We start from the raw sequence: 8,232 nt of genomic DNA, 5'->3' as shown, positions 1-8,232 counted from the left end.
ATGCACATAGGGTTAGCGGGGGAGGGGCCGAACGCTCCCAGCGGAGAGCCATTGCGCATGCGCAGAGGGTTCTTCAGCGGGGTTAGGCAGCTGGGAGGGGCTGAGCCAGCCTGCGCCAATGCGCATGCGCACAGGGTTCGTCAGCAGGGAGGGGCCTAGCGCTCCCGGCGGAGCGCCGCTGCGCACGCGTGTCTCTTGGCTGCTTGTTCCCACTGCCCTCCCGCGTGTGGACCCACGGCGCATGCGCACAGGTTGAATCGGCCGGGAGGCGCAGAGCGGACCCTGGAGGGTCGAGTTGCGCATGCGCACAGCGTGAGTCCGCCGGGAGGTGCCTAGGGGACCCCGGAGGATCGAGGTTCCGTCCGCATTGCGCATGCGCACTGGTTGAGTCGTCCGGCACCGTCCGGGCCGAGCGTGTGGTGCGTGCATGCGTGGGATTCCCTCGGTTGGTCTGGTTGGTACTGCGCATGCGTGCCACCTGGGGGGGGGAGGTCCTCCGCGCTGCACTGCGCATGCCTGAGCCAGCACGCCCCGTCCCTCCCCCCCCTGCCCCCCCCCCCCCGCCGAGCAGGAACACGCATGCGTGTGCTCCCGGGCTCTGCGAGGTACGGATCTGCGCATGCGCGGGATTGGGCTGCGCTGCCCTGCAACGCGCATGCGCGGTTCCCAGAGACAGACTGACAGACACAGGGACAGTGAAACAGAGTCAGACAGACACTGGGACAGAGACAGACACACAGATGGACACAGAGAGACACAGACAGATAGATGGACACAGACAGACACAGAGAAGACAGAGACATGGGCAGGCATAGACAGACAGACACAGAATGACAGACAGAGAGACAGACAGACAGAGGCAGAGCCAGACAGACAGGGAATGACAGAGAGAGACAGACACAGGCCGACAGACAGAGACGGACAGACATAGAGCAAGACAGACAGACACTGGGACAAAGACAGACAGAGACAGACACACAGATGGACACAGAGAGAGACACAGACAGATGGATAGACAGACATAGGCAGAGACAGACACAGACATAGAGAAAGACAGACAGACACAGAGAATGACAGACAGACACGAAAGACAGAGAATGACAGAGAGACAGACAGACAGACACAGACAGACAGATACTGACACAGGCAGACAAAGAAAGACAGAACGAGACCCAGACAGACACAGGAGACAGAGACAGAGAGACAAAGAGACAGACAGACACAGAAGTCAGAAGTAGACTGATGACAGACAGACAGACCGAGACAGACAAAGACAGAATGAGACAGAGACAGACAGACAGTGAGACAGACATGGACAGGCAGACCAACAGGCAGACACAGACAAGACAGACAGACAGAAAGACAGAGACAGAAGTAGACTGATAGACACAGACAGACAGACAAAGAGAGAGAACGAGACACAGACAGACTGACAGAGGAGACAGACAGAGACAGAGAGACAAAGACAGACAGACACAGACATGGACAGGTAGAGACACGCAGACCAACAGACAGACTGACAGAGGAGACAGACAAAGACAGAGACAGACAGAAGAAGACACAGACAGACAGACAGACAGAGACAGAGACAGAGCTTGACCTACTCCATTGAGGTCAGGACTTGGTTCCAAGTCACTCAAGTGTGAAAATGTTAATCCCACCCATATTTAATCAACATCCATCCACCCATCCATCATCCATCCATCCACCCACCCATCCACCTATCCATCCACCCATCTATTCACCCATCCATCCATCCATCCATCCATCCACCCATCCACCCTCTGATCCACCCATCCATCCATCCACCCATCCGTCCACCTATCCATCCATCCACCCATCCATCTATCCACCCATCCATCCACCCACCCACCCATCCATCCATCCACCCATCCATCCATCCATCCACCCATCTACCCATCTATCCACCCATCCATCCATCCACCCATCCACCCATCTATCCACCCATCCATCCATCCACCCATCCACCCATCTATCCACCCATCCATCCATCCACCCATCCATCCATCCAGCCATCCATCCATCCAGCCACCCTCCCATCCATCCACTCATCCATCCACCCACCCATCCATCCATCCATCCACCCATCCATCCATCCTCCATTGAGATGAACACTTGGGTCCAAGTCACTCAACTGTGCAAATGTTAATCCCTTCCATATTCCATCAACAGCAGGACTTGGGTCCAACTCATTCAAGTGTGCAAATGTTAATCCCTTCCCTCCTTCCTCCATGGAGAGGAGTTGGGTCCGTCACTCAATTGTGCAAATGTTAATCCCATCCGTCTGTCCTCCATCCAGATGAGGACTTGGGTCCAACTCACTGAAGTGTGCAAACGTTAATCCCACCCATATTGTATCAGGACTTGGGTCCAAGTCACTCAAATGTGTAAATGTTAATCCCATCCATATTCAATCAACATCCATCCACCCACCCATCCATCCACCCATCCACCCACCCATCCCCCATCCATCCATCCACCCTTCTATCCACCCATCTATCCATCCATCCACCCATCCGTCTATCTGTCTGTCTGTCCATCTATGCATCCATCCCTCTGTCTATCCAGGTGTCTGTCTATCTACTCTCTGTCTGTCTGTCCATTCATGGATCCATCCATCCATCTGTCTATCCACATGTCTGTCTGTCTATCTATCTACTATATCTATCCACCTATCTGTCTGTCTGTGTGTCTATCTATACATCTCTCTGTCTGTCCAACCATCCATCCATCTATCCATCTATTCATGTATCTTATCTGTGTATCTATCTATCATCTATCCATCTACCAGCCTGTCTGTCCATCCTTCTGTCCATCTGTCTATCCATCCATCTGTCCATCTGTCAGTCTGTCTGTCTGTCCATCCATCCATCTATCCATCTATTATCCATCTATCCATCTGTCTGTCTGTCCATCCATCCACCCATTTGTCTATCCATCTATCCATCTGTCAGTCTGTCTGTCTATCCATCTATCTGTCTGTCCATCCATCTGCCCATCTGTCTATCCATCTATCCATCTGTCAGTCTGTCCATCCATCCATCTACCCATCTATCAGTCTGTCTGTCTGTCCATCCATCCACCCATCTGTCTATCCGTCTTATCTATCCATCTTTCAGTCTGTCTGTCCATCCATCCATCCATCTATCTAGGTATCAGTCTGTCTGTCTGTCCATCGATCCATCCATCTAGCTAGCTATCAGTCTGTCTGTCTGTCCATCCATCCACCCATCTGTCTATCCATCTATCCATGTATCAGTCTGTCTGTCTGTCCATCCTTCCGCCCATCTGTCCATCCATCTCTCAGTCTGTCTGTCTGTCCATCCATCCGCCCATCTGTCTATCCATCCATCTATCCATCTGTCAGTCTGTCTGTCTGGGTGAAGAACTCTGAAAAGGGACAAACTTTCTAGAACCATCTCCTTTCCCCGGGCCGTTGTGTGTGTGTGTGTGTGTGTGTGTGTGTGTGTGTGTGTGTGTGTGTGTCTGTCTGTCTGTCTGTCTGTCTGTCTGTCTGTCTGTGTGTGCATCCTAGACTTCACCGGTCCATCTGCCATGACCGTTGGATTCAGAACCTTCTAGAACGCGGTGCCGTCTCCACCACCCTATCTAGGACTCGCTGCCCAGTGCTCGGGACAAGATGTCATCTGCTCATACACGTGTGTGCGTGCGTGTGCGTGCATGTGGCCCGGCCGGTCGCCCTGGGTCACCATGATGATGATGATGATGATGCCCGGAGTTCACATCCTTCCTGGGTCACCATGATGATGATGATGATGATGATGATGATGATGATGATGATGATGATGATGATGATGATGATGGATGGATGGATGGATGGGTGGGTGGATGGATGGATGGGTGGATGGATGGATGGATGGATGGTGGATGGATGGGTGGATGGATGAATTGATGGATGGATGGGTGGGTGGATGGGTGGATGGATGGGTTGATGGATGGGTCAATGGATGGATGGATGGATGGATGGATAGATGAGTGGATGGGTGGGTGGATGGATGGATGGATGAATGGATGGATGGGTGGATGGATGAATGGATGGATGGGTGGCTGGCTGGGTAGATGGATGGATGATGGGTGGGTGGGTGGATGGATGAGTAGATGGATGGATGGATGGATGGATGGGTAGGTGGATGGATGAGTGGATGGATGGGTGGCTGGCTGGGTAGATGGATTGATTGATGGATTGATGGATCGGTGGATGGGTGGATGGATGGATGGATGGATGAATGGATGGATAGATAGATGGATGGGTGGATGGATGGGTGGATGGATGGGTGGGTGGATGGATGGATGGATAGATAGATGGATGGGTGGATGGATGGGTGGATCGGTAGATGGATGGATGGATGGGTGGATGGATGGATTTGTGGATTTCCCCCCTAGGCCACCAAAGACCTAAGTTCTTCTCCTCCTGTCTCTCTGTCTCCAGGTGCAGAGAAGTTGATCCTCCACATACAGAAGCACAGCATCCCCTTCGCCCTGGCCACCAGCTCAGGGACTGAGGCCTACCAGGCCAAGACCAGCGCACACCGGGAGCTGTTCGGTGCCTTTCACCACATGGTGCTGGGTGATGACCCCGAGGTCAAGGCCAGCAAGCCCGCCCCGGACATCTTCCTGGCCTGCGCCCGCAGGTTCTCCGGACATCTTCCTGGCCTGCAACCGGAGGTTCTCTCCTAATCCCCCCCCCCCGTCAACCAGGTAAACTGAGGCCTTGGGCCTCGGGTCCACTGCATGGACCACACACAGAGAGACACACAGACAGACAGACATGGACGGATACACAGATACACAGACCAGACAGACAGACAGCCAGACACAGAAACACACAGATAGACGCAGAGACGGACACAGAGACACAGATAGACACATGGACAAACCAGACAGACATGCAGACAGACAGACAGGCAGATAGACACACAGACTGACAGGCAGACAAACCAGATAGAGACACAGACACAGAGACAGACTCATAGACAGACAGACAGACAGACCACAGAGACACGGACAGACAGACACACTCCGATAGACAGACAGACACACTGACAGAGAGATAGACACACAGACACAGAGACCAGACAGATAGACAGACAGACAGACACAAGAGACGGGACAGACACACAGATTCACAGACCTACCAGACAGACCACAGAGACACAGACAGACAGACACACTGATAGACACACACACAGACAGATAGACAAAGACAGACGCACAGATACACAGACCATGCAGACAGACAGACAGACAGAGCACAGAGACACGGACAGACAGACACACACCAATAGACAGAGAGATAGACATACATACGCAGACAGACACACAGACAGACAGACTACAGAGACACACAAATAGGCATATAGACAGACAGACGGATACAGAGACAGACACACACAGATAGACAGACACAGAGACACTTAACCAGACACAGACAGACACACATACAGAGACAGACAGACAGACATAAGAGTCCAGACAGACAGATACACAGAACAGACCAGACAGACCGACCACAGAGACACAGACAGACAGATATAGGGACAGACAGACACACAGAGACAGACAGAGAGACATGGACAGACACACAATCACACAGACGGATGGACGGATGGAGAGACGGATGGACAGATGGCCCCAGGGGAACAGGGAGGGAGACTCCTTGGCACAGTGCTCACCTGGCCCACACCAGGCCCTGGGTGGGGGAGGCCTCGAAATCACACACAGAACATGCCAGTAGGCACGCCGTGGCTCGACGGTCATCTTCCCTCCTTCCTTCCCTCCTTCCTTCCCTCCTTCCTTCCTTCCTTCACTACTTCCTTCACTCCTTCCTTCCTTCCCTCCCTCCTTCTTTCCCTCCCTCCTTCCTTCCCTCCTTCCTTCCCTCCCTCCTTCCTTCCTTCCCTCCCTCCTTCCTTCCCTCCTTCCTTCCCTCTCTCCTTCCTTCCCTCCTTCCTTCCCTCCTTCCCTCCTTCTTTCCCTCCTTCCCTCCTTCTTTCCCTCCTTCCCTCCCTCCTTCCTTCTTTCCCTCCATCCTTCTTTCCTTCCCTCCTTCCTTCCTTCCTTCCCTCCTTCCTTCTTGTTCCTTCCCTCCATCCTTCCTTTTCATCTTTCCTTCCTTCCCTCCTTCCTTCCTTCCCTCCTTCCCTCCTTCCTTCTTTCCTTCCTTCCTTCCCCCCTTCCTTCCCTCCAACACTGGGCACCCGGCCCACCCCCCGGCCGACCTCTCACTCCGCGTGTCTCTCTCGCCCTCTGACCCCGCAGTGCCTGGTGCTGGAGGACACGCCCCACGGCATGGCGGTCGCCCAGGCAGCGGGGATGCAGGTGGTCATGGTGCGCAGCGTCCAGCTCGACCCCGAACTCAACGGCCGGGGCCACCCTGCTGCTGCCCTCCTTGGGTGACATACAACCCGAGCTCTTCAGCCTGCCCGCCTTCAACTGACCTGCGGATGGACAGACAGACAGACAGAAGGACACTGGACACAAGGCCAAGACCTGACCCATCCCAGGGCCTCCCTGACCTCTGGAAATAAAGGGAATGAACACAGGAAGTGCCTCACTGAGTCACGAGTGGATGGATGTATGGATGGGTGGGTGGATGGATGGATGGATGGATGGATGGGTGGATGGATGGATGGATGGATGGATGGGTAAATGCATGGGTGGATGGATGGGGATGGATGGGTGGATGGGTGGATGGATGGGTGGATGGATGGATGGGTGGATGGATGGATGGATGGGTGGATGGGTGGGTGGATGGATGGATGGGTGGATGGATGGGTGGATGAGTGGACCGGTGGATGGGTGGACGGATGGATAGATGGATGGGTGGATGGGTGGGTGGATGGATGGATGGGTGGACCGGTGGATGGGTGGACGGATGGATACATGGATGGGTGGATGGGTGGGTGGATGGATGGATGGGTGGATGGATGGGTGGATGGGTGGACGGTGGATGGGTGGACTGATGGGTGGGTGATGGGTAGATGGGTGGATGGATGGATGGATGGGTGGATGGGTTGATGGATGGATGGATGAATGGATGGATGCATGGGTGAATGGATGGATGGGTGGATGGATGGGTGGATGGGTGGATTAATGAGTGGATGGATGGGTGGATGGATGGGTGGATGGATGGATGGATGGATGGATGGATGGGTGGTTGGATGGATGGGTGGATGATTGGATGGATGGGTGGATGGATGGGTGGATGGTTGGATGGATGGGTGGGTGGATGGGTGGATGGTTGGATGGATGGGTGGGTGGATGGGTGGATGGATGGGTGGATGGATGGGTGGGTGGATGGGTGGATGGATGGGTGGGTGGATGGATGGCTGTTATATCCTGCCCAGGCCCCTCCACTCCCCCTCTGCCTGTGGGATTTGTTCCATTTGGTTTTGTGTCCTCTGGTGCTGCAGACGGTGGGTGATCAGCCTTGGGTCTTAAAATATCAGGCTGTGCTGAGAATAGCTCAGTCTCTTGCTCTTCAAGGCCAGGGTGGGGCTGAGGGCTGGGAATCAACTGGGTCAAGGTGAGAATAAGAGCAATAACAGTATTAACAACAACAATGACATGAATAACAATAGCAATAATAACAACAATCATAGTATGAGTAACAATAACAGCGATCATAACTATAACAATAACAATCACACATCATCCATAACAAGGAGAGTAACAATGGGAACAACAACAATCACAGCAATCATAGCAATAACAAAAACAATAATAGCCATTATAACAACCAAATAACAATAACAATGACATTAATAAGAGTAACAATAACAATAGAAGCAATAATAGCAATAACCAGAGTAATAGTAGCCATAATAACAATAACTATAACAATAACAATAATAAGTTCAATAACATCGATAATGATAACAGTAACAATAGCAATAATAACAATAACAGTAACAGTAATAACAATTACAGCAAGAATCACAATAACAGCAAAACAATAGTGATAAGAACAAAGACAACATCAATCACCATGACAGTAACAATAGTAACAATAATAATAACCATAACAGTAATCATAAAAGTAAGAGCAATAACAGCAATAATAATAATAGCAGTAATAACAGCAATCACAGTAATAATAGTCATAATAACAATAACATTAACAACAAACAATAAGAACAATAACAATAAGTATTAACAATTACAATTCCAACAACAGCAATAACCATAATA

At 51.8% G+C, this 8,232-nt stretch overlaps 1 pseudogene; it reads left to right on the top strand.

The window, feature by feature from the left end:
• Nucleotides 1-57: 57 nt before the first annotated feature.
• Nucleotides 58-6,602, top strand: LOC138818336 (pseudouridine-5'-phosphatase-like; annotated as a pseudogene).
• The last annotated feature ends 1,630 nt before the right edge of the window (nucleotides 6,603-8,232 follow it).

The sequence above is a fragment of the Dipodomys merriami genome, unplaced genomic scaffold (genome assembly GCF_024711535.1).
Source record: "Dipodomys merriami isolate MVZ:Mamm:240054 unplaced genomic scaffold, mDipMer1.0.p SCAF_737, whole genome shotgun sequence".
In the NCBI taxonomy this organism is placed as follows: domain Eukaryota; kingdom Metazoa; phylum Chordata; class Mammalia; order Rodentia; family Heteromyidae; genus Dipodomys; species Dipodomys merriami.
This window is presented reverse-complemented; position numbering and strand designations above follow the sequence as displayed.